The sequence below is a fragment of the Dendrobates tinctorius genome, unplaced genomic scaffold (genome assembly GCF_039654945.1).
Source record: "Dendrobates tinctorius isolate UK_male_01 unplaced genomic scaffold, ASM3965494v1 ptg000160l, whole genome shotgun sequence".
NCBI classification, from domain to species: Eukaryota; Metazoa; Chordata; class Amphibia; order Anura; family Dendrobatidae; genus Dendrobates; species Dendrobates tinctorius.
The window spans coordinates 2,205,559-2,233,117 of NW_027361827.1; the positions used below are offsets into that span (position 1 = coordinate 2,205,559).

The following is a 27,559-nucleotide window of genomic DNA, read 5'->3' on the forward strand; positions in this document are numbered from 1 at the left end:
GTGGACCCGGGTCTTTCCCTAGACCCATAGCTACCTCAGTGTGCGTCGTTTCTTTTCAGGTACACGGAGGGATACAGTGTGAACAGTCACTACTGTACGCCCACGCAGAGACTCTTTGTATGGCGTGTACTGCCACCTCGTATCCTCATAAGTCTGGCCGGCAGGACCCCAACCCCTAACACAGAAGCGTGGTCAGGTGATCCGGACCCGGTCCTGCCTCCGTCCCCTATCCACTCATCCACCAAAGCCTGTCAGTCTGAGGAGACGTGGACGTCCCACAGCAAGTGTTTAATGGCGTCCGATCGTTCCTGGATGGGGAGGTAAATTTCTGTCCTCTCCCCTAGGTGCGAGAAGCGACATGGAGAAGACCCGAAGGAAGAATATAGGGAAGAAGAGGGAAGAACCAGGGGAGAGAGATGGAGGGAAAAAATCTCCTTCTTACTTTACAGCTTCGCTGCATTAGTCCTAGGATCATTGAGGGCCTTTCTCCTTTATGTCCATTGGATCGGGGGCACTGGACCTACATTCTGCTGCATTTTTAGGCCTTACGCACCTCTCCCCCATGCTCCAGCGGTTACATTTACTCTAGCTCCCGGATTCTCCCGGGCCTAGTTTCATGGCTGGCTCCGCCCCTTCTTCCTGCACTTCAAGCGGGCTTTTTCCCTCCGGTCACTTATCTCCTCCCTCCCTGGGTAGCTCCACCTCCGCCCTGGGTAACCCCGCCCCTAGCCTGATATAGCTCCGCCCCCTTCTTTCTGCACTTTGAGCGGGCTTTTTCCCTCCGGTCACTTAGCTCCTCCCTCCCTGGGTAGCTCCACCTCCACCCTGGGTAGCCCCGCCCCTGGCCTGATATAGCTCCGCCCCTTGGCTTAATCTCTCTGCCTCTGAACCGGCACCATTTTAGCCTCCTGAACCCGGCGCTTGGCTCCGCCCCCTTCTTCCTGCACTTCAAGCGGGCTTTTTCCCTCCGGTCACTTAGCTCCTCCCTCCCTGGGTAGCTCCACCTCTGCCCTGGGTAGCCCCGCCCCGGTCTGTTATGGCCCCGCCCCGATATAGCTCCGCCCCTTGGCTTAATCTCTCTCTGCCCCTGACCCGGGCACCATCTTTAGCCTCCTGCACCCGGCGCTAGGCTCCGCCCCCTTCCAGCCTGTCAGCCTCCTAGCGGAGAGCGGGGTTTTTCAGCATACGTCCTTGCAGCACACGCTTTTTAACCTCCGGAGCCAAGGCGTCCTCTGACGGCTGCCATTTTTCTGCCTCCTGGGGCCGAATAGTACCTTTTCCTGCGGGACCTTCCTCTTCTGAGAAGTCCTGCAGCCTGGAAACTGACACCATGACGACTACTGTGAGGAGCTGTGCTGCAGACCCTCTGTATCTCCTGTCCCCTAGCCTTCTGGCACCTGTTTACTGCACAAGCCACGCACAGCAAAATAAGGCTCAGAGGGGCAGCAGTACCTGCAGGCTCAATGATTGGTGATCCATCATTCCCAGTGGTGCTGGCGTAATATCTGCTCTAGAGCCGCGCAGTGACCGGTGTAATAAATGCTCTAGAGCCGTGCAGTGACCAGTGTAATAAATGCTCTAGAGCAGTCAGTGACCAGTGTAATAAATGCTCTAGAGCAGTCAGTGACCAGTGTAATAAATGCTCTAGAGCAGTCAGTGACCAGTGTAATAAATGCTCTAGAGCAGTGCAGTGACCGGCGTAATAAATGCTCTAGAGCCGCGCAGTGACCGGCGTAATAAATGCTCTAGAGCCGCGCAGTGACCGGCATAATAAATGCTCTAGAGCCGCGCAGTGACCGGCGTAATAAATGCTCTAGAGCAGTGCAGTGACCGGTGTAATAAATGCTCTAGAACAGTGCAGTGACCGGTGTAATAAATGCTCTAAAACAGTGCAGTGACCGGTGTAATAAATGCTCTAGAGCCGTGCAGTGACCGGTGTAATAAATACTCTAGAGCCGTACAGGGACCGGTGTAATATCTGCTCTAGAGCCGTGCAGTGACCAGTGTAATAAATGCTCTAGAGCCGTGCAGTGACAGGTGTAATATCTGCTGTAGAGCCGTGCAGTGACCAGTGTAATAAATACTCTAGAGCCGTGCAGTTACCGGCGTAGTAAATACTCTAGAGCCGCACAGTTACCGGTGTAATAAATGCTCTAGAGCCGTGCAGTGACCGGTGTAATAAATGCTCTAGAGCCGCGCAGTGACCGGCGTAATAAATGCTCTAAAGCCGCGCAGTGACCGGCGTAATAAATGCTCTAGAGCAGTGCAGTGACCGGTGTAATAAATGCTCTAGAGCAGTGCAGTGACCGGTGTAATAAATGCTCTAGAGCAGTGACCGATGTAAAAAAAAAAAGAAAATGCTCTAGAGCAGTGCATTGACTGGTGTAATAAATGCTCTAGAGCAGTGCAGTGACTGGTGTAATAAATACTCTAGAACAGTGCAGTGACCGGTGTAATAAATACTCTAGAGCAGTGCAGTGACCGGTGTAATAAATGCTCTAGAGCAGTGCAGTGACCGGTGTAATAAATGCTGCAGTGCAGTGACTGGTGTAATAAATGCTCTAGAGCAGTCAGTGACCAGTGTAGTAAATGCTCTAGAGCCGTGCAGTCACTGGTGTAATAAATGCTCTAGAACAGTGCAGGGAACAGTGTAATAAATGCTCTAGAGCAGTCAGTGACCAGTGTAATAAATGCTCTAGAGCCGTGCGGTCACTGGTGTAATTTATGGTCTAGAGCAGCGCAGTCATTGGTGTATTATGTGCTCTGGAGCAGTGCAGTCAACAGCAATGGGTATTGCAGTACACCCCACGCTGCCGTCATCTGCACCACTGCCCACTCTGCGCCCTCCACTGGGAGATGGGTCGTTATAAAACCTGCCGTACACTCTTTTGCTCTGTAGGATTCTTCACTTACACGTTTCCACTCAGATTCCGTTACATCACACCGCTGAATATCTGTGCCGTGATCTCAGCAGAGCAAGGCTCGGCCATTACTCTAAACATACAGATTCTAGAGCTCTGGCATATCATACGCGTATATATCTCCTGCTCACAGGCACCCCCTACATCTCTCTGCAGCCCCTCTCCTGTTGTTAGCATTACTCTGCGCTAAGCAGAGAGCGGAGCTGCAACTTCCCCTTCACTTCTGCAGTGCTAGGACCAACTTCCAGCTGGGTAAAGTCTGTATTTTCCTGCAAGCTCTGCTGTGGCTCAGTGGACAAAGAAGGTGACCATAGATCACAGGCCCAAGGGTCTGTACCCAGGTGCACAACAGGGAGTAGAGCTTAGTCTCTCTCTGATTCCAAGCCTACTGTTCTACCTTCAGGAGAAATGACTGGTCAGGACAGACTTCGTGGGGCGGCTTACTACAGATGAGACTGTTAATCTGCCTAATGCCATCAGGTATCAGACCTAGACCACAACACAGATTTGGCTCTCTCCTATACCCTTCTCCAGGGTTCTCTCCTCGCCAATTTAGTAGCAGGATACTGAGAGCCGATTGCAGCAGTACTCTCTCCGCTATCCAGGTTTCAGGCGCACCACCTACCAGGTACAGTAAGGTATTTTGAAACTGCCATATTGTCAGTGGATCAGACGTCTTGGATGGACGGCTGCAGTGGTACTGGTGTTCTGTACTGTACTGTACTCAGGTGAGTCAGACGCACTCTCCTTTACGTTTCTCACGTTCGATTGCAGCAGTACTCTATCCGCTATCCAGAATTTAGATGTGTCATCTACCAGACACATTTTAGTTGATACCTTCCGTCTTTCCAGTAGTTCAGACGTCGATTGCTGCATCGGTCCTGCTCTTCTGTCCCAGAGTCGGTAAGTCAGAAGCGCCCTCTATCACGTACTTCAGGGTCTTTTGCAGCTTCTGCCCAGGTTCCCTTCTACTCACCACTCAGTGAGAAGTGCCCGGTATTCATCACTTCAGGTTGTCTGCCGCAGCGGTTACAGTCTGCTTTCAAGCGAGTCAGAGGCGCACCTTCTGCCGCATGTTTCATGGTCAATAACATCTGTGGTCTATTAGCAGCTAATCAGATAATCTGCCACGTACCACATGGTGGATCTAAGTATCACAGGGTGGATCTCAGCGGCAGTATAAGTGGCCAGTCCACTTTCAGGTAGGTCAGACACGCTGGTGTCAGGCACCGGATGGTTGCAATTTATTTTCTTCGGGCAGGCACTGGGCTCCGATTGCGGTTGGTCCCCGGGGGCCTTATTTTTTTGGAATCCTTATTCCAGCCGCTTCCAAAGAGAGAAGCATCTCGGTATCCTATATCTCTTCTCTCCTGGGTTCACTGCGAACTGGACCACTTCTCCGCCTATAGACCCTCCGTTTTTGAAATTTTCCTTCAATACAGCCCTTCATCTCCCAGAGTTAGCATCCCTTAATGATACCAATGGTGGACTAATAGAGTCCTTGGCAACATCAACCTTTGAAGTGACCACCGCTACATTGTGCCCTGCCTTTGCCTCCACCTGGGTAGCAAAGTTTATTGACGCGTGGGCTAAGCTGCTCCATCAGGGCATTCTTTCTGGAGAACGATGGGAGGAATCGTCCGTTGTTATGATTGGGTCATCGAGGAGCAAGCTAAGCCACAAGAAACCAGAGAGATTGGTAACTGTCATGATCCAGGTTGGATATGACAGGCTTTGAATAAGTAACCTTTTTTTTCCTTTGAGCTGGTTGCTTAGAGTTGGTTTTGCCCCCGGTGGCCATTAGGGTTATTACACAGTGGTGTCTTTTGTTCTAGTTTGCCCCCGATGGTGGTGAGTGTTATTGCACAGGAATCTCTAACAGGTGTGAGACTCTGGCTCCTAACTATAAAGGTGTGTCAGGTGTTCTCACTCACTGTTGGTGATATTGGTGTTTTCCAACCAACCTTGGTGAAGGAAGGAGCTAGAGAGAGTTCCTGGCAGCTCAGTCAGAATCCTGGAGTGGCAGCAATGTTGTCAGCGAGGAGTTCTGGCAAAGCTTGGAGGAGTGGCAGCTATGGTGTCAGTGAGGAGTTCTTGTAAAGCATGGTGGAGTGGCAGCTATGGTGTCAGTGAGGAGTTCTTGCAAAGCTTGGTGGAGTGGCAGCTATGGTGTCAGCGAGGAGATCTTGCAAAGCTTGGTGGAGTGTCAGTTATGGTGAAAGCTGCACTCAGATGCTGGACTGTTGGATTTGTGTTATAGTCTGCGGGGCTCACGCCAAACCTTCTATACCACCGAAGAAGCCGCCCCCTCCTGGTCGTGTGGAGGATGGCGACCAGGGAGTGTATACTTCCTCCATGTCCCCGTCCCCTTCTCCTCCAGTTGTTGGAAGAGAGCTGCACTCAGATGCTGGACTCTGTTGCTGGAAAGCTGCACTCAGATGCTGGACTCTGTTGGTGGAAAGCTGCACTCAGATGCTGGACTGTTGGTGGAAAGCTGCACTCGGATGCTGGACTCTGTTGCTGGAAAGCTGCACTCAGGTGTTGGATCCGGTTGGAGAAAAAGATGCACTCAGGTGTCGGACTCTGTTGCTTGGAGCATGAGCAACAGTGCAAAGCTAAGTGGTGTTTCCATGTTTGTCACTTTCCTCAATGTGTGTTTTAGAGCAGTTGTGGGATTAGTTTCTGCACTGTCCACTTCACTAGTAAGGGATTGTGTTGTGAGTTCATTTTCTGGTCTACCAGTTGTGAGTTTTCCTTCCAGGCTCCCTCTGGTGGTAACAGGAGGTAGTGAGGCTGATTTAATCAGTAGAGATCTGCCACCTGATAATGAGGATGACGATTGGACCTCAGGAATCTCAGATTGGATTTAAGACAGCCGACACCCTACTCTGGTGCTGGTGATTCCTTCTGCTTGTCAGGTCTTGGTTCTCAGCTCTGTTCCAGTCAGCTCAAGCTAAGTTTTTCTGCTAATGTTCGCACTTGATTTTTTCCACTCTTATTTATCTGTATTTGCCAATTTGCTTTTTGTCCCTTATTAGATTGGCCTCTTTTTGCTCTGTCTCAGAATATTTCAGAGTGCTGACACAGTGGGAGAAGTCTAGTGACTTCAGGGTTAATTTTGTTATCAGAAGTGTTGGACATTATTTTGTAGGGTTTTGGGCAGATTGCAGGCAGTGTCTTTCCTTTCCTCTCCTTTCTAGTTAGTTTGGGCCCCATCGTTTGCTCAGCCTATTTTCCTGCCTGTGTTTGTGTTTTCATCTTGTTTCACCATCAATACATGTGTGGGGGCTGTCTATTCCTTTGGGGTCTGCTCTGGGGCAGTTAGTTTTCCCCTTTCCTTGCTTTAAGTTCATCGTAGGTACGCTCCACGGCTGCTGCTAGTTGTGTGGTTAGGATCAGGGATCTGCAATCTGCATACTTACCAATCTCTGGTTTTTCTGGGGCTTAGCTTGTTTAGGTTTTTTCCTCCTTGGTGACCCATTCATAACAGGATTGGTTCAGGGCAAGCTAGGGATTTCAGGTATCCTGATCGGCGCCCGATGCGGAACCAGCCTAGGGATCATTAGGATTGTAGAGACACTGACTCAGGAGAGTGCAGGAGGTCTCCACGTCCCCGTTCCCTATCGCAGGGCCACCATTGTAATTGTTTTTCTGGTTTTCCCCTTTATTCTGAAATTTGCCCTGCTGGAGGCGGTGTATCCAGAAATACGTGTACTTCTGAAATTCGCCTGCTGGAGGCGGTGTATCTGGCTGCACGTTCTATTATTTAAATACGCCCTTCTGGAGGCGGTGTATCCAGGGTCACGCGAGTCATATAAATTCGCCCTGCTGGAGGCGGTGTGTCCAGTCACACGTGACCATGACAGTAACTAAGTGGATTGCAGACCCCTGATCCACACAACTATATTTTGCACATCGCACACTGCACTTTTTATGATTGTGATTTATTTTGTCATAATTATAATTAATTTTATGTATTTGCTCTTTTTATATATTATATAACCCCTTTTGAAAAATGGTCACTTTATAATATATGAGGTATGCATATTTTATATGTAATTGGGTCCAATTTTATTTTACAACAGTGAATCTTGATAGCCTCTCTGTTTTATTATACACTGTATTACATCACACTGCTCATTAGTAGTACAGATACGCTTTGCTCTCACCATTTCACCATATAGGATCACCATAATTGTATGCTTAGGATGACATCTATCTGCCCTGAGTATGGTATTACCGGTAGTTGTATTAACCCTTCCTATACCAGAATTTGCTATTAATAAAATGTCCAAATGCCTATATACCCACATACACTTCCTGCCTACCTAGTACTGCAATCTATATACCCTGTAATTAGTCCTTAAAAGGACTGTCGATTTTGCTGGGTTTGTGTATTGTATTATAGTATACCCCCACTAACTTATAAATCCACAAATCTGACCCTATCTCGGCAGCAGCTCTCCCTACAGTAGCGGATTCCGGAGCTGAGTGTGACGAGCAGGGCGGTGCCAGGTCACTTATAGACCTGATGACGCTGTGCAGCCAGCCAATCACTGTAATACCACATCCAAAATGGCTGCGGAATTACTGCGAGTATTAGGCTGTGCCCACGTTGCGCTTTTTTTTAAGCATTTTCGCAGCGTTTGTGCCGGCTCAGACGCTGCAGAAATGCTTAAAAGCTTCACATTAATTTGCATGCGTCTTTGGCTTTTTGTGCCAATGCATGTGTTTTTAAACACTCAGGAATCGCTTAGCGGCTAAAAACGCAGCATGCTCATTAATTTCTGAATTGCTGAGCGTTTTTAGCCTTCCCCAATGTTCCCAGAAAACGTGCGTCAGAAACGCGTCAAAAACGCGCATATTTTGTGCAAAAAACGTGCAAGAAACGTGCGGAAAAAAGACGCGCGTTTTCTGGGAAGGGGATCAGTTTCCTGAGCGTTTAAAAACGCTAACGTGGGCACATAGCCTCAGTGCGTATGCTTGCTCATCACTAATAATTACTCAAAATAAGACACATGTAGAATTAATCACAATCCAGACTCACCCCATCGGTAATGCATGTTACATTCATACATCACCGCCGCCGGCGTCTAACAAACTTTGTTTCGCATGTCCGTGAAATTATCACTCCCAGTAAGAAACACCATGCATGTGTATGGCCGCACTGAAGCGACCAGCGCCATATTGGTAAATGTTTGATCCATGATTCTGTGATAAGGGAACATTATTTATTCCAACATTAGATTATATGTAACACACAAATCACTTTATATCTTTAGATTTTGGCGTATTGTTAACGATTCTTCATGTAACTGATGTGCCTATATACAGTCATATGTTAAAGTTTGGGCACCCCTATTAATGTTAACCTTTTTTCTTTATAACAATTTTGGTTTTTGCAATAGCTATTTCAGTTTCATATATCTAATAACTGATGGACTCAGTTATATTTCTGGATTCAAATGAGGTTTATTGTACTAACAGAAAATGTGCAATCTGCATTTTAACAAAATTTGACCGGTGCAAAAGTATGGGCACCTCAACATAAAAGTGACATCAATATTTCGTAGATCCTCCTTTTGCAAAAATAACAGCCTCTAGTCACTTCCTGTAGCTATTAATGAGTTCCTGGATCCTGGATGAAGGTATTTGTGACCACTCCTGTTTACAAAACAATTCCAGTTCAGTTAAGTTTGATGGTCGTCAAGCATGGACAGCCCGCTTCAAACATCCCACAGATGTTCAATGATATTCAGGTCTGGGGACTGGGATGGCCATTCCAGAACATTGCAATTGTTCCTCTGCATGAATGCCTGAGTAGATTTGGAGCGGTGTTTTGGATCATTGTCTTGCTGAAATATCCATCCCCTGCGTAACTTCAACTTCGTCACTGATTCTTGCACATTATTGTCAAGAATCTGCTAATACTGAGTTGAATCCATGCGACCCTCAACTTTAACAAGATTCCCGGTGCCTTCATTGACCACACAGCCCCAAAGCATGATGGAACCCCCACCAAATTTTACTGTCGGTAGCAAGTGTTTTTCTTGGAATGCTGTGTTTTTTAGCCTCCATGCATAACGCCTTTTTGTATGACCAAACAACTCAATCTTTGTTTCATCAGTCCACAGGACCTTCTTCCAAAATGGAACTGGCTTGTCCAAATGTGCTTTTGCAGACCTCAGGCGACTCTGTTTGTGGCGTGCTTGCAGAAACGGCTTCTTTCGCATCACTCTCCCATACAGCTTCTCCTTGTGCACAGTGCGCTGTATTGTTGACCGATGCACAATGACACCATCTGCAGCAAGATGATGCTGCAGGTCTTTGGAGGTGGTCTGTGGATTGTCCTTGACAGTTCTCACCATTCTCCTTCTCTGCCTTTCTGATATTTTTCTTGGCCTGCCACCTCTGGGCTTAACAAGAACTGTACCTGTGTTCTTCCATTTCCTTACTATGTTCCTCACAGTGGAAACTGACAGGTTAAATCTCTGAGACAACTTTTTGTATCCTTCCCCTGAAAAGCTATGTTGAATAATCTTTGTTTTCAGATCATCTGAGAGTTGTTTTGAGGAGCCCATGATGCCACTCTTCATAGGAGAATCAAATAGGAAAACTACTTGCAAGTGGCCACCTTAACCCCTTTCTGCCATTAGACGTACTATCCCGTCCATGTGCCCTGGGACTTAATTCCCCAAGGACGGGATAGTACGTCTAATGCGATCAGCGGCGCCCACGTGGTGAGCGCCGCTGATCGCGGCCGGGTGTCAGCTGATTATCACAGCTGACACCCGGCACAATATGTCAGGGGCAGTCACGGGCCGCCCCCGACACGCTAACCCCTTGTACACCGCGATCAAACACGATCGCGGTGTACCGGGAGTTAAAGGGAAGCATCGGCAGGGAGGGGGCTCCCTCCGTGCTTCCCTGAGCCCCCCACGGCAGCGCAATGTGCAGCGCTGCTGCGGGGGACTCTTTCCCTACAGCCCCCGGATCCAAGATGGCGACGGGGGCCTTCGGGGGCCTGTAGGGAGCTGACTTCCTCACTGCCTGCAAAGCGCAGGCATGAGGAAGTCTGCAGAACTGCCTGTGACAGATTACTGATCTGTCACATTGATCTGTGATGTGACAGATCAGCGATCTGTCACAGGACAGTGATGTCCCACCTGGAACTATATAATAAAGTAAAAAAAAGTGTAAAAATAATTTTTAAAAAATCGCTAAATAAATTAGTAAAAAAAAAAATATTCCCCAATAAATTCATTTTTTGAAAATAAAAAACCCAAAAACAATATAAGTACACATATTTGTTATCGCCGCGTCCATAGCGACCCGCCCTAATAAACTGTCCCATTAGTTAACCCCTTTAGCGAACCCCTTAAAAAATAAAAATAAAAAACGAAGTAAAAAAATAATGATTTATCATACCACCGAACAAAAAGTGCAATAACACGCAATCAAAAAGACGCATATAAATATCCATGGTACCGCTGAAAACGTCATCTTGTCCCGCAAAAAATGAGCCGCCATACAGCATCATCCGCAAAAAAATAAAAAAGTTATAGCTCGCAGAATAAAGCGATGCAAAAATAATTATTTTTTATATAAAATTGTTTTCATTGCAAAAATCCAACAAAACATAAAAAAACGACCTAAATGAGGTATCGCTGTAACCGTACTGACCCGAAGAATAAAACCGCTTTATCAATTTTACTGCACGCGGAACGGTGTAAACGCACCCCCCAAAAAGAAATTCATGAAACGCTGGTTTTTGTTCATTCTGCGTCCCAAAAATCGGAATAAAAAGCGATCAAAAAATGTCACGTGCCTAAAAATGGTGCCGATAAAAACGTCAACTCATCCCACAAAGAATAAGACCTCATATGACTCGGTGGGTCAAAATACGGAAAAATTATAGCTCTCAATATGTGGTGATGCAAAAACTATTTTTACAATAAAAAGCGTCTTTTAGCGTGCGACAGCCGCCACATATAAAAACCGCCATAAATAGTAAATCAAACCCCCCGTTATCACCCCCTTAGTTAGGGAAAAATAATAAAATTAAAAAAAGTATTTATTTCCATTTTCCCATTAGGGTTAGGGCTCAGATTAGGGTTAGGGGTGTGTTGGGGTTAGGGCTGGAGTTATAATTGGGGGGTTTCCACTGTTTGGGCACATCAGGGGCTCTCCAAATGCAACATGGTGTCTGATCTCAATTCCAGCCAATTCTGCGTTGAAAAAGTCAAATGGTGCTCCTTCCCTTCCAAGCTCTGCCATGCGCCCAAACAGTGTTTTACCCCCACATATAGGGTATCAGCATACTCAGGACAAATTGCAAAACAACTTTTGGGGTCCAATTTCTCCTGTTACCCTTAGGAAAATAAAAAATTGGGGGCAAAAATATCATTTTTGTGGAAAAAAATGATTTTTTTATTTTCACGCCCAGGCGTTATAAACTTCTGTGAAGCACTTGGGGGTTCAAAGTGCTCACCACACATCTAGATAAGTTCCTTGGGGGGTCTAGTTTCCAAAATGGGGTCACTTGTGGGGAGTTTCAATAGTTTAGGTACATCAGGGGCTCTCCAAACGCACATGACACCCTCAGACCAATCCATCAAAGTCTGCATTCCAAAACGTCACTACTTCCCTTCCGAGCCCCGACGTGTGCCCATACAGTAGTTTTCTCCCACATATGAGGTATCAGCGTACTCAGGACAAATTGGACAACAACTTTTGGGGTCCAATTTATCCTGTTACCCTTGGGAAAATAAAAAAATGGGTACTAAAAGATGATGTTTGTTGAAAAAATACGATATTTTTATTTTCACGCCCGGTCGTTATAAACTTCTGTGAAGCACTGGGGGGTTCAAAGTGCTCACCACACATCTAGTTAAGTTCCTTAAGGGGTCTAGTTTCCAAAATGAGGTCACTAGTGGGGGGTTTCCACTGTTTAGGTACATCAGGGGCTCTCCAAAAGCAACATGACACCCGCAGACCATTCCATCAAAGTCTGCATTCCAAAACATCACTACTTCCCTTCCGAGCCCCGACGTGTGTCCATACAGTAGTTTTCTCCCACATATGAGGTATCAGCATACTCAGGACAAATTGGACAACAACTTTTGGGGTCCAATTTCTCCTTGTACCCTTGGGAAAATAAAAAAATTGGTGACTAAAAGATCATGTTTGTGGAAAAAATACGATTTTTGTATTTTCACGCACGGGCGTTATAAACTTCTGTGAAGCACTGGGGGGTTCAAAGTACTCACCACACATCTAGATAAGTTCCTTGGGGGGTCTAGTTTCCAAAATGGTGTCATTTATGGGGGGTTTCTACTGTTTTGGTACATCAGGGACTTTCCAAACGCGACATGGTGTCCGATCTCAATTCCAGCCAAAAACGTCAAATGGCGCTGCTTCCCTTCCGAGCTCTGCCATGCGCCCAAATAGTGGTTTACCCCCACATGTGGGGTATCAGCGCACTCAGGACAAATTGCACAATATCTTTTAGGGTCCTGTTACCCTTGGAAAAAAAAGAATTGAGGGTGAAAAGATCATTTTTGTGGAAAAAATATGATTTTTTAATTGTACGGCTGTATGTTATAAACTTCTGTGAAGCCCTTGTGGGTTCAAACTTCTCACCACATATCTAGATAAGTTCCTTGGGGGGTCTAGTTTCCAAAATGGGGTCAGTTGGGGGGGTTTCCACTGTTTAGGTACATCAGGGGCTCTCCAAACACGACATGGCGTCCGATCTGAATTCCAGCCAATTTTGCATTGAAAAAGTCAAATGGCGCTCTTTCCCTGCTGAGGTCTGCCATGCGCCGAAACAGTGGTTCCTCCCCCACATATCAGGTATCGGCGTACTCAGGACAAATTGCACAATAACTTTTGCAGTCCAATTTCTCCTATTACCCTTGGTAAATTAAAAAAAATTGAACCTGAAGTATTTTTTTAGTGAAAAAAAGTTAAATGTTCATTTTTTTTTTAAATATTCAAAAAATTCCTGTGACGCACCTAAAGGGTTAATAAACTTCTTGAATGTGGTTTTGAGCACCTTAAGGGGTGCAGTTTTTAGAATGGCGTCACTTTTGGGTATTTTCTATCATATAGACCCCTCAAAGTGGCTTCAAATGTGATGTGGTCCGTAAAAATAAAATGGTGTTGCAAAAATGAGAAATCGCTGGTCAACTTTTAACCCTTACAACTTCCTAACAAAAAAAAATTTTGGTTTCAAAATTGTGCTGATGTAAAGTAAACATGTGGGAAATGTTACTTATTCAGTTTTTTATGTGCTATATCTCTGTGATTTAAGGGCATAAAAATTCAAAGTTGGAAAATTGCGAAATTTTCAAAATTGTCACCAAATTTCCGTTTTTTTCACAAATAAACGCAAGTTATTTGAAATTTTACCACTATCATGAAGTACAATATGTCACGAAAACAATGTCAGAATCACTGGTATCCATGGAAGCGTTTCAGAGTTATTACCTCATAAAGGGACAGTGGTCAGAATTGTAAAAATTGGCCTGGTCATTAACGTGAAAACCACCCTTGGGGCTTAAGGGGTTAAATACCTTTTCTCCTGATTTGATACACCTGGCTATGAAGTTCAAAGCTAAATGAGGTTACAAAACCAATTTAGTGCTTCAGGAAGTCAGTAAAAAGTAGTTAGGAGTGTTCAAATCAAGAAAATGATAAGGGTGCCCATACTTTTGCACCGGTGAAATTTTGTTTAAATGCAGATTGCACATTTTCTGTTAGTACAATAAACCTCATTTGAATCCAGAAATATAACTGAGTCCATCAGTTATTAGATATATGAAACTGAAATAGCTGTTGCAAAAAACAAAATTGTTAAAAAAAAAGGTTAACATTAATAGGGGTGCCCAAACTTTAACATATGACTGTATCTGATGATATACACTTATACTTTGCTTGAGAAAGGTTCACACATGAACCAAAACTTTGCCATGTCGGGCAAATAAACGCCATCATTGTTTTGGAATTGGAGTGCTGCTATTCCTTTTTTATACATATCTATAGGATTGGGTTTGCCTGGGAAGCTTTGCACCCACACATGATAAGTGAAGTAATAAACTCTGAAGTTTGGGGAGGGGTAAAGTTAATCAGAAATTAACTGGATTAAAAAAAAAAGATCCATCCTATGTTAAAGCTTCCAAATCAATGAAACATAAGGGGCGCTATTCATCATTTGCAATATTTTTAAGTCACTTTTTATTTTTTTGTCCTGTGGTATTTATTGATGATTTTGCATCATATTCTTCAAAATGGGGCACACGGTTCATGGATTTTGCACATAAGCAAAAATGTTCTTTGTTTTCGTCTTTAATGTTTTGGCAACTTTTTAGCACAAAATGTCACACGTTCCTCTACAATGGTGTAGAATTTGTAGAAAGTTTCAGGAATGGACGGGAAAACATTTGTATAAAAATGTAACTTTTTAAAAAGTACCCAAAGCCTTGTTTGTTAAAATGCCGCCCCTCTATAGAGAGGAGAAAGACCAACAAGACCCAAATTTTCCAAATGGCCCTGTAGGAGCCATAAAGGCGGCCTCTATATTCCCCCAAAAAGGTGTTAGATTGGCAGATTGTAAAATATCATAGATTAAAAACACTTATGGCGGCTTTATTCATGCATAGAACTAATGGCAGCTGTAGCATATTTATCGCTTTTATTTTTTTTGATACTTGACCATTTACATTTTAAATAAGTCAAGTTATCAGGTGGCCGTTTTAGCAAATGACTAATCTATCTCAAATGTTTACTAATACCTGAATCCTATTGGCTGCTGGAAGTCCCTCCCCTTTAGAATGTTCGAGTAGGGACCTTGTAATCGTCGTCGTGGAAACAAACTGTTGATGGAGTGAAGGAGGTTGGAGAGACAGCATCTCTTGTTGCGGTTTCTCATATCTTTTACGCTTTTTGGTATTTATTTCTTTTTTTTCTCCTCATTTATTGAGTTGAGGTTTTCTAGAAGAACATTTCTCCTCATTTATTGAGTTGAGATTATATAGGACACTTATCCTCATTTATTGAGTTGAGGTTTTCCAGCAGGACAGAAAGTCATCATGTCAGGTCAGACCATACGGCTAGTAACATAATCTATCACTGTCACTACTTACAGCATATAGCATGAATATTGAATAGGACCTGTCCCTTTATATGTCATACTTGGTTTGGTTTCCTTTACCTAGTGTAAATGGCACCTGTCTCCTTAATCTTGCTCTCTCTTTATTTTGCTCCTGCGTCTCTTGGCTTCTGAGATATGCCCACTTGTCTCTGTATATAAATCCAGTCATTTTTAGCCAAGTAGGCGTGATCCCCAACTCTTGTCTGTGGGCGTGTTCTTGAGAATCATGCCCAGTTGGCTAACAAGACTAGATTAAGAAGAGGGGGTCAAATTTCGGGAACAGGGAGGAGCAGGAAGAAACAAAAAGAACACTGGATTCAGGAGAAGAGCGGCATTTCTATCCGGTAAAACAAGGCATGATGGTGGCAAATGTCTTCTTTAAAAGTATTTTAAAGGCAGGTAAAGCCATGATATATAGCTACCAGGTAACATGTATTTGGTCATAGATGTCTGACATAAGGAGGCAACCAATGGTCGTTGGGCTCTTCCATGACATTTATGAAACTAAAAAAAACAAACAAGTATGACCAATTTTTATTGCCCCAAAATGGCCAATGCAGTTTCTTACGGCCTCCCTCTCTTATTTACAGCTATAATTTTACAAAAAAAGAAACAAATACATTCAGCTGCATGTCCATAGAGCTAGGTTTAACTATTCATCCACATTTTCCATCATTATCTCCTAAAAAGTGACTAGAAATGACCCATTAATATAGATGGATAAGTGAAGGCGCTTAGATAAGGCGTTATCTGAGCATGCTCGCGTGTTAACAGCGTGTATTCGGCGTCCTCAAATAATATGTTCGAGTCCCCACGCCTGCAGCTCTCACAGCTGTTGGACACCCGGAACACTTGCCGAGAATGTCTGTTTGTTAGCCCCTGCATGTGTTGTGGCTGTGGAGCAGCGGAGACTTGAACATATTTTTAGAGCACGCCGAAGACACTCGGTTAGCACCAGAGCATGCTCAGATAACACCTTATTCGAGCACGTTCACACATCACTAATAAGAGTTCAAATCCCACCAAGGACAACATCTGCAAAGAGTTTGTATGTTCTCCCCGTGTTTGCATGGGTTTCCTCCGAATTCTCCATTTTCTTCCAAAGACATACTGATAGGGAATTTAGATTGTGAGCTCCAATGGGGACAGTGATGATGATGATGAGGTCTTTGAAGCACTGTGGAATCATTGATGCTATATACATGGGTAAAATAAATACAAATAAATACACTTGCAGATGATTAAAGATCTAATACAAGCCAATAATTCTTTAGCTTTAGTTGCAGCAGACTGGGATTGGGTACTATAACTTAGAAACCTACTCCTTAAACTGTAATCATTCCCAAAATATCTCAAATGTAAAAAATTGACACCCTGATTTCTCTGTGTATATTCCGTATCTTCCTCCATAAGTAATAATTTTAATATTTATTTTCTATAGGCATTAACATTCTGCTAGGGCAAATCCAGGCACAAGAGAGGGCCGCTATACCATACAGTGCCATGGAACAAAGAAGAATTATTCTCCAAAGGCTGAGAGCTCTTGTGGCGGCCCATCCTTATAGAAGGAACAGGCGACGAGCCATATAGATATGCGGATAAATGGTATGTCAGAGCCTTATACATGACCCCATACCAACGGGCCAATTCTTGAGGATTAGAAGGATATGCTCCGATCATTATAAATTAATTTTTATATTTTTAATTGTTTTAATGTATTTATTGTAGGTAGTTCGTTTGTCCTTGTTTTTATTTACTTGTCCTTATTATCTCTACATCTTTTTTAGTTTAGTAATATTCTATACATATCCATATATACCTACCTGGTGTGGATGGCTCGGATTATGGAGGATGTCGCTTGTTGTGGAATTCGTATCAAGTCATGAATGCGTCATATTGCTGAAAGAAAGAAGATTAATGAAAATTAATGCACAGCACTTTATAGTTATTCATGTATATTTATATATTTAGTTTATTTATTGACACTTGTATTTATTAAAGCTTTTTGGACGCTATATTTTCACCTTTCATTTTTATCAATATTAATTTTTTTACTTTCATTCCAGTCCCCGGTTTGGGGTCACCTATCCCTGTGGGTTATTAATTCACGTTTCTACTCCTTTTCATTATGTGTATTGGTCTATTTTATTTCTATTTTTTATTTTCAGATTTATTTTTTATTTTTTTTTTATCAAATATTATTTATTACAACAGATAACATATTGTAATACAGTCTGACACAAACTCCAGACAGATACAAAATGTAATGTAAAAAGCAGATTAATACATTTTCCTTTTTTAACATAAGAGGTTAGTTAACTCAGTATTACCGTATATACTCGTGTAGAAGCCGAGATTTTCAGCCCATTTTTTGGACTGAAAGTTCCCCCTCTCGGCTTATACGCGAGTCATATACCAGAGATGGGCGGGGGAGGGGGAGCGGAGGTGTCACAGACCATACTCACCCCCTCCTGGCACGTCTCTGCAGCCCCTGCTTCTCCCTCGGTCATCTGCTTCCTGCGTTCAGCGATCACGTGGTACCGCTCATTAAACTCATAAATTTGCGCATATTTATGAGTTTAATGAGCGGTACCATGTGACCGCTGAATGTAGGAAGCAGACAACCGATGGAGAAGCACGGGCTGCAGAGAAGACCGTGCACCAGGAGGGGGGTGAGTATGAGGGGGCAGAGCAATATTCACCTGTCCCCGTTCCATCGCTATGCACCGCTGTGTCTCCGGGGCCTGCTGTGACATTCAGGTCAGAGGGCGCGATGACGTAGTCAGTGCGAGCCCTCTGCTGAACGTCACTGCAGAGACCAGGGAGACTCAGCGGTGGATGGCGAAGGAACAGGGATTGGTAAATATCGCCGGTGCCAGGGGCTCATGACACTGGCACCTGGACCCCAGCGACGGAGAGGTGAGTATGTAATTTTTTTTTTAATTGTAGAAGCAGCGGCAGCAGCAAATAAGGGGTATTTATGGAGCATCTTATGGGGCAGCATTAACCCTTGTGCAGCAGCATATGGGGGGTATTTATGTAGCATCTTATGGGGCAGCATTAACCCTTGTTCAGCAGCATATGGGGGGGTATTTATGGAGCATCTTATGGGGCAGCATTAACCCTTGTGCAGCAGCATATTATGGGGGTATTTATGGAGCATCTTATGGGGCAGCAATTAACCCTTGTGCAGCAGCATATGGGGGTTTTTATGGAGCATCTCAGGCTACCTCTGGTGAGCACATGGAGGGCTGTGTGGCCCTCCAAAGAAATGCCACCTTACACCATTACTGACCCACTGCCAAACCTGTCATGCTGAAGGATGTTGCAGGCAGCAGGTTCACACTCAGCACATGTGACAGAGTCTGGAGACGCTGTGGATAGCGATCTGCTGCATGCAACAACCTTCAGCATGACCGGTTGGGCAGTGGGTCAGTAATGGTGTGGGGTGGCATTTCTTTGGAGGGCCACACAGCCCTCCATATGCTCGCCAGAGGTAGCCTGACTGCCATTAGGTACCGAGATGTGATCCTCAGACCCCTTGTGAGACCATATGCTGGTGTGGTTGGCCCTGGGTTCCTCCTAATGCAAGACAATGCCAAACGTCATGTGGTTGGATTGTGTCAGCAGTTCCTGCAAGATGAAGGCATTGAAGCTATGAACTGGTCTGCCCGTTCCCCAGACCTGAATCCGATTGAGCACATCTGGGACAGCATGTCTCGCTCCATCCACCGTCACGTTGCACCACAGACTGTCCAGGAACTGACGGATGCTTTAGTCCAGGTTTAGGAGGAGACTCCTCAGGAGAACATCCGCAACCTCATCAGGAGCATGCCCAGGCGTTGTAGGGAGTTCATACAGGCACGTGGAGGCCACGCACAATACTGAGCATCATTTTGACTTGTTTCCACTTTAATTTTGTCTTGTTTTGATTTTCATTTTGACTTGTTTCTACTTTCATTTTGGGGGTCTCTCCAAATCCAGGCCTCCATTGATTCAAAAATGTGATTTCCATTGATGATTTTTGTGTGATTATGTTGACAGCACATTCAACTTTGTACAGAACAAAGTATTCAATGAGAATATTTCATTCATTTAGATCTAGGATGTGTTATTTGAGTGTTCCCTTTTATTTTTTTGAGCAGTGTATATACACTGCTCAAAAAAGTAAAGGGAACACTAAAATACCACATCCTGGATGTCACTGAATGAAATATTCCAGTTATAAATCTTTATTCATTACATAGTGGAATTCATTGAGAATGATAAAACATAAAAATGATCAATGTTAATCAAAATTAATATTCCTTGGAGGTCTGGATTTGGAATGATACTCAAAATCAAAGTGGAAAATCAAATTACAGGCTGATCCAACTTCAGTGGAAATGCCTCAAGACAAATAAATAAAGCTCAGTAGTGTGTGTGGCCTCCACATGCCTGTACGACCTCCTTTCAATGCCTGGGCATGGTCCTGATGAGGCAGCGGATGTTCTCCTGAGGGATCTCCCAGACCTGGATTAAAGCAACAACTCCTGGACAGTCTGTGGTGCACAGTGGCGTTAGTGGAAGGAACGAGTCATGATGTGCTCGATTGGATTCAGGTCTGGGGAAAGGGCAGGCCAGTCCATAGCATCAATGCCTTCATCATGCAGGAACTGCTGACACACTTCAGCCACATGATGTCATGCATCAGAAGGAACCCAGAGCCCGGTGCACCTGCATGTGGTTTCAAAATGGGTCTGAGAATCTCATCCTGGTACCTAGTGCAGCCAGGGTACCTCTGGCAAGGGCATGGAGGGCTGTGGTGCCCATCAAAGATATGCCTCCTCACACCATTACTGACCCACTGCCAAACCAGTCATGCTGGAGGATGTTGCAGGCAGCAGAACATTCTCCGCGGTGTCTCCAGATTTTGTCATGTCTATCACAAGTGTTCAGTGTGAACCTGCTCTTATCTGTGAAGAGAACAGGGCATCAATTTCAAATCTATCAAACACTGTGTTCTCTGACAAACGCCAAGCATCCAGCACGATGTTGGGCTGTGAGCACAACCCCCATCTGTGGACGTTGGGCACTCAGACCATCCTCATGGAGTCGGTTTCTAACCATTTGTGCAGACACATGCACATTTGTGGCCTGATGGAGGTCATTTTGCAGGGCTCCTCCTGTTCCTCCTTGCACAAAGGCTGAGGAAGCGGTCCTGCTGCTAGGTTGATGCCCTCCTACGGCCCCCTCCACATCTCCTGGTGTACTGGCCTGTCTCCTGGTAGCGCCTCCAGCCTCTGGACACTACGCTGACAGACACAGCAATCCTTCTTGCCACAGCTCGCATTGATGTGCTATCCTGGATAAGCTGCACTACCCGAGCTACTTGTGTGGGTTGTAGAGTCCGTCTCAGGCTACCACGAGTGTGAAAGCACATTCAACATTCAAAAGCGACCAAAACATCAGCCAGAAAGCATTGGTACTGAGATGTGGTCTGTGGTCCCCACCTGCAGAACCACTCCTTTATTGAGCGTGTCTTGATAATTGCCAATAATTTCCATCTGTTGTCTGTCCCATTTGCACAACAGCATGTGAAATTGATTGTTAATCAGTGTTGCTTCCTAAGTGAAGTTTGATTTCACAGAAGTTTGATTTACTTGGAGTTATATTCTGTTGTTTAAGTGTTCCCTTTATTTTTTTTCAGCAGTGTTTATATATATATATATTTTTTTTTCCATATTGTGACATTTAACCAAAACGCAGCATTACTTGCAAACTCTGTTTGGAACAGTAGGATTTGTAATTTTCTGTGGCTTTATTTAGCTTTAGTGCCTGTACATTTTGATTATCTCCAGTACTTTGCAACTTTTCTTACCTTTGTTATTGAATTTTGCACTTAGTACTTTAATAGGTTTGAGAAAATGGATTAGTTTATTCCTAACAGTTGCATCTGCTGCATTATTCTTTTTCTTATTGGTGTGTATCCACTGTATGCACTTTGGCACTTTTTTCTTCTTGCACTTTGTACCAGTTAGCTCAATGGAGCAGTTTAATTCTAATTTTTGAACTACATGATTTAATAACAGGTTGGTGTCATGCCGCCACTGTATACTCACCCGGCCTCTGCTCCTACGCCAGAGCCCCCCGCCGCCCGGCAGCCACGGCGGTCCCTTCTGACAGGTCCATGGCCGACGGCGTCTCTGCATGCAATGCGCCTGTGCTATAGGCCGCGGCCGCGCCTCCCTCCTGTCACTTGTGCTCCAGCAATGCCCTGATCTGAAAGCACTGTCGGACCAATGGCAGACCAGACAGGGGTATATCAGGCCGTTCCCCTTTCAGGGAGGCGCCTGATCGTCGTGTTTGCTAGCACACTGGGCCCTGCTTCCTCGTGCACTCACTGGTCTCCCGCAGTCCAGTATTCCGTGGTTCCTGCTGCAGTCTCGCAGTCCTGTATTCCGTGGTTCCTGCTGTCCATGTTCCAGGCCCGCAGTCCTACTGCAGTCCTGCCTCCCGTGTTCCTGCTCCGTCCTGCTGTGTATGCTCCAGTCCCGCAGTCCTACTCCTGTCCTGCCTCCCGTGTTCCTGCTCCGTCCTGCTGTCTATGCTCCAGTCCCGCAGTCCTACTCCAGTCCTGCCTCCTGTGTTCCTGCTCTGTCCTGCTGTCTATGCTCCAGTCCCGCAGTCCTACTCCGGTCCTGTCTCCAGTGATCCTGCTGTCCGTGGTCCAGCCCTGCAATCTTACTCTGGTCCTACCTTCTACAGTCTCGTGCTCCTACTCACAGTCCTACTCCAGTCCTGACTCCTGTGTTCCTGCTCTGTCCTGCTGTGTATGCTCCAGTCCCGCAGTCCTACTCCAGTCCTACCTCCCGTGTTCCTGCTCCGTCCTGCTGTCTATGCTCCAGTCCCGCAGTCCTACTCCAGTCCTGCCTCCCGTGTTCCTGCTCCGTCCTCATGTTTATGCTCCAGTCCCTCAGTCCTACTCCAGTCCTGCCTCCCGTGTTCCTGCTCCGTCCTCATGTCTATGCTCCAGTCCCGCAGTCCTACTCCGGTCCTGTCTCCAGTGATCCTGCTTTGTCCTGCTGTCCATGGTCCAGCCTGCAATCTTACTCTGGTCCTACCTTCTACAGTCTCGTGCTCCTACTCGCAGTCCTACTCCAGTCCTGACTCCTGTGTTCCTGCTCTGTCCTGCTGTGTGTGCTCCAGTCCCGCAGTCCTACTCAAGTCCTGTCTCCAGTGATCCTGCTCTGTCCTCATGTCTATGCTCCAGTCCCTCAGTCCTACTCCAGTCCTGCCTCCCGTGTTCCTGCTCCGTCCTCATGTCTATGCTCCAGTCCCGCAGTCCTACTCCGGTCCTGTCTCCAGTGATCCTGCTTTGTCCTGCTGTCCGTGGTCCAGCCCTGCAATCTTACTCTGGTCCTACCTTCTACAGTCTCGTGCTCCTACTCGCAGTCCTACTCCAGTCCTGCCTCCTCTGTTCCTGCTCTGTCCTGCTGTCTATGCTCCAGTCTCGCAGTCCTACTCCAGTCCTGCCTCCTGTGTTCCTACTCTGTCCTGCTGTCTATGCTCCAGTCCCGCAGTCCTACTCCAGTCCTGCCTCCAGTGTTCCTGCTCTGTCCTGCTGTCTATGCTCCAGTCCCGCAGTCCTACTCCAGTTCTGCCTCCTGTGTTCCTGCTGTCCTGCTGTCTATTCTCCAGTCCCGCAGTCCTACTCCAGTCCTGCCTCCGTGTTCCTGCTCTGTCCTGCTGTCTATGCTCCAGTCCCACAGTCCTACTCCAGTCCTGCCTCCCGTGTTCCTGCTCTGTCCTGCTGTCTATGCTCCAGTCCCGCAGTCCTACTCCAGTCCTGCCTCCCGTGTTCCTGCTCTGTCCTGCTGTCTATGCTCCAGTCCCGCAGTCCTACTCCAGTCCTGCCTCCTGTGTTCCTGCTGTCCTGCTGTCTATGCTCCAGTCCCGCAGTCCTACTCCAGTCCTGCCTCCGTGTTCCTGCTCTGTCCTGCTGTCTATGCTCCAGTCGCGCAGTCCTACTCCAGTCCTGCCTCCCGTGTTCCTGCTCTGTCCTGCTGTCTATGCTCCAGTCCCGCAGTCCTACTCCAGTCCTGCCTCCTGTGTTCCTGCTCTGTCATGCTGTCTATGCTCCAGTCCCGCAGTCCTACTCCAGTCCTGCCTCCTGTGTTCCTGCTCTGTCCTGCTGTCTATGCTCCAGTCCCGCAGTCCTACTCCAGTCCTGACTCCGGTGTTCCTGCTCTGTCCTGCTGTCCGTGGTCCGGCCCTGCAATCTTACTCTGGTCCTACCTTCTACAGTCTCGTGCTCCTACTCCAGTCTGTTCTGAGCCGTCTCTCTCGGGTTTTCAATGGGTTTAATTATTTTGATGATGGCAACTTGCTGATTAATTCCCTATTGCATTACCCTGAGTATTAATTTTTATTTTTTTGTGATCTACTATTTCTCTACATAGAGTTCAACCATTATACTAATCTTGAATTATATAGTATTGCAATACCCTGTGCTTGCAGTGCTTTTTTACCTGTGTCCCCATCATTTTTAAATGTATTGTATCTTAAATGTTTAATAAAATATATTCATGTTTTTTTCCAATCATTTGGCATATGCTTCCATTATTTGTAGGATTTTGTTGATTGGAAGTGCCAGATATCTAGGCCTATTAATTGGTTATACCATCTTTCTCTATCGCTTCATTGGGGGACACAGGCACCATGGGGTGCATGCTGCTGCCACTAGGAGGCTGACACTATGTAGAAGTTAGCTCCTCCTCCGCAGTGTACACCCCACCGCCCGGAACTAGGATATGCAGTTTAGCTTGGTGTCAGTAGGCGGTGGACCCGGGTCTTTCCCTAGACCCATAGCTACCTCAGTGTGCGTCGTTTCTTTTCAGGTACACGGAGGGATACAGTGTGAACAGTCACTACTGTACGCCCACGCAGAGACTCTTTGTATGGCGTGTACTGCCACCTCGTATCCTCATAAGTCTGGCCGGCAGGACCCCAACCCCTAACACAGAAGCGTGGTCAGGTGATCCGGACCCGGTCCTGCCTCCGTCCCCTATCCACTCATCCACCAAAGCCTGTCAGTCTGAGGAGACGTGGACGTCCCACAGCAAGTGTTTAATGGCGTCCGATCGTTCCTGGATGGGGAGGTAAATTTCTGTCCTCTCCCCTAGGTGCGAGAAGCGACATGGAGAAGACCCGAAGGAAGAATATAGGGAAGAAGAGGGAAGAACCAGGGGAGAGAGATGGAGGGAAAAAATCTCCTTCTTACTTTACAGCTTCGCTGCATTAGTCCTAGGATCATTGAGGGCCTTTCTCCTTTATGTCCATTGGATCGGGGGCACTGAACCTACATTCTGCTGCATTTTTAGGCCTTACGCACCTCTCCCCCATGCTCCAGCGGTTACATTTACTCTAGCTCCCGGATTCTCCCGGGCCTAGTTTCATGGCTGGCTCCGCCCCTTCTTCCTGCACTTCAAGCGGGCTTTTTCCCTCCGGTCACTTAGCTCCTCCCTCCCTGGGAAGCTCCACCTCCGCCCTGGGTAGCCCCGCCTCCGCCCTGGGTAACCCCGCCCCTGTCTGTTATGGCCCGCCCCTAGCCTGATATAGCTCCGCCCCTTCTTCCTGCACTTCAAGCGGGCTTTTTCCCTCTGGTCACTTAGCTCCTCCCTCCCTGGGTAGCTCCACCTCCGCCCTAGGTAGCCCCGCCTCCGCCCTGGGTAACCCCGCCCCTAGCCTGATATAGCTCCGCCCCCTTTCTGCACTTCAAGCGGGCTTTTTCCCTCCGGTCACTTAGTTCCTCCCTCCCTGGGTAGCTCCACCTCCGCCCTGGGTAGCCCCGCCTCCGCCCTGGGTAACCCCGCCCCTGTCTGTTATGGCCCGCCCCTAGCCTGATATAGCTCCGCCCCTTCTTCCTGCACTTCAAGCGGGCTTTTTCCCTCTGGTCACTTAGCTCCTCCCTCCCTGGGTAGCTCCACCTCCGCCCTAGGTAGCCCCGCCTCCGCCCTGGGTAACCCCGCCCCTAGCCTGATATAGCTCCGCCCCCTTCTTTCTGCACTTCAAGCGGGCTTTTTCCCTCCGGTCACTTAGTTCCTCCCTGCCTGGGTAGCTCCACCTCCGCCCTGGGTAGCTCCACCTCTGCCCTGGGTAGCCCCGCCCCGGTCTGATATAGCTACGCCCCTTCTTCCTGCACTTCAAGCGGGCTTTTTCCCTCCGGTCACTTAGTTCCTCCCTCCCTGGGTAGCTCCACCTCCACCCTGGGTAGCCCCGCCCCTGGCCTGATATAGCTCCGCCCCTTGGCTTAATCTCTCTGCCTCTGAACCGGCACCATTTTAGCCTCCTGAACCCGGCGCTTGGCTCCGCCCCCTTCTTCCTGCACTTCAAGCGGGCTTTTTCCCTCCGGTCACTTAGTTCCTCCCTCCCTGGGTAGCTCCACCTCTGCCCTGGGTAGCCCCACCCCGGTCTGTTATGGCCCCGCCCCGATATAGCTCCGCCCCTTGGCTTAATCTCTCTCTTCCCCTGACCCGGGCACCATCTTTAGCCTCCTGCACCCGGCGCTAGGCTCCGCCCCCTTCCAGCCTGTCAGCCTCCTAGCGGAGAGCGGGGTTTTTCAGCATACGTCCTTGCAGCACACGCTTTTTAACCTCCGGAGCCAAGGCGTCCTCTGACGGCTGCCATTTTTCTGCCTCCTGGGGCCGAATAGTACCTTTTCCTGCGGGACCTTCCTCTTCTGAGAAGTCCTGCAGCCTGGAAACTGACACCATGACGACTACTGTGAGGAGCTGTGCTGCAGACCCTCTGTATCTCCTGTCCCCTAGCCTTCTGGCACCTGTTTACTGCACAAGCCACGCACAGCAAAATAAGGCTCAGAGGGGCAGCAGTACCTGCAGGCTCAATGATTGGTGATCCATCATTCCCAGTGGTGCTGGCGTAATATCTGCTCTAGAGCCGCGCAGTGACCGGTGTAATAAATGCTCTAGAGCCGTGCAGTGACCAGTGTAATAAATGCTCTAGAGCAGTGCAGTGACCAGTGTAATAAATGCTCTAGAGCAGTCAGTGACCAGTGTAATAAATGCTCTAGAGCAGTCAGTGACCAGTGTAATAAATGCTCTAGAGCAGTCAGTGACCAGTGTAATAAATGCTCTAGAGCAGTCAGTGACCAGTGTAATAAATGCTCTAGAGCAGTCAGTGACCAGTGTAATGCTCTAGAGCAGTGCAGTGACCAGTGTAATAAATGCTCTAGAGCAGTCAGTGACCAGTGTAATAAATGCTCTAGAGCAGTCAGTGACCAGTGTAATAAATGCTCTAGAGCAGTCAGTGACGGCGTAATATCTGCTCTAGAGCCGCGCAGTGACCGGCGTAATAAATGTTCTAGAGCCGCGCAGTGACCGGTGTAATAAATGTTCTAGAGCCGTGCAGTGACCGGTGTAATAAATGCTCTAGAGCAGTCAGTGACCGGTGTAATAAATGCTCTAGAGCAGTCAGTGACCGGTGTAATAAATGCTCTAGAGCCGCGCAGTGACCGGTGTAATAAATGCTCTAGAGCCGTGCAGTGACCGGTGTAATAAATGCTCTAGAGCAGTCAGTGACCAGTGTAATAAATGCTCTAGAGCAGTCAGTGACCGGTGTAATAAATGCTCTAGAGCAGTCAGTGACCGGTGTAATAAATGCTCTAGAGCCGCGCAGTGACCGGTGTAATAAATGCTCTAGAGCAGTCAGTGACCGGCGTAATAAATGCTCCAGAGCCGCGCAGTGACGGCGTAATAAATGCTCTAGAGCCGCGCAGTGACCGGCGTAATAAATGCTCTAGAACCGTGCAGTGACCGGCGTAATATCTGCTCTAGAGCCGTGCAGTGACCGGCGTAATAAATGCTCTAGAGCCGTGTAGTGATCGGTGCAGTAAATGCTCTAGAGCAGTCAGTGACCGGCGTAATAAATGCTCTAGAGCCGTGCAGTGACCGGTGTAATAAATGCTCTAGCGCCGCGCACTGACCGGTGTAATAAATGCGTTAGAGCCGCGCAGTGACCGGTGTAATAAATGCTCTAGAGCAGTCAGTGACCGGTGTAATAAATGCTCTAGAGCCGCGCAGTGACCGGTGTAATAAATGCTCTAGAGCCACGCAGTGACCGGCGTAATAAATGCTCTAGAGCCGCGCAGTGACCGGCGTAATAAATGCTCTAGAGCCGCGCAGTGACCGGTGTAATAAATGCTCTAGAGCAGTGCAGTGACCAGTGTAATAAATGCTCTAGAGCCGCGCAGTGACCGGTGTAATAAATGCTCTAGAGCAGTGCAGTGACCGGTGCAATATCTGCTCTAGAGCCGCGCAGTGACCGGTGTAATAAATGCTCTAGAGCAGTCAGTGACCGACGTAATAAATGCTCTAGAGCCGTGCAGTGACCGGTGTAATAAATGCTCTAGAGCCGTGCAGTGACCGGTGTAATAAATGCTCTAGAGCCGTGCAGTGACAGGTGTAATAAATGCTCTAGAGCAGTG

General features: G+C 46.9%; 2 long non-coding RNA genes across 2 annotated transcripts; one reads left to right on the forward strand and one right to left on the reverse strand.

Moving 5' to 3' along the window:
* On the forward strand, positions 1–17,090 carry LOC141052387 (uncharacterized). The gene is made up of 3 exons (XR_012220797.1): positions 1–320; positions 16,517–16,680; positions 16,863–17,090. It is a non-coding gene; the product is annotated as an uncharacterized lncRNA (long non-coding RNA).
* On the reverse strand, positions 14,612–24,397 carry LOC141052389 (uncharacterized). The gene is made up of 3 exons (XR_012220798.1): positions 24,338–24,397; positions 16,899–16,974; positions 14,612–16,269 (listed from the first exon to the last, which is right to left on the reverse strand). It is a non-coding gene; the product is annotated as an uncharacterized lncRNA (long non-coding RNA).
* Positions 24,398–27,559: the final 3,162 nt, after the last annotated feature.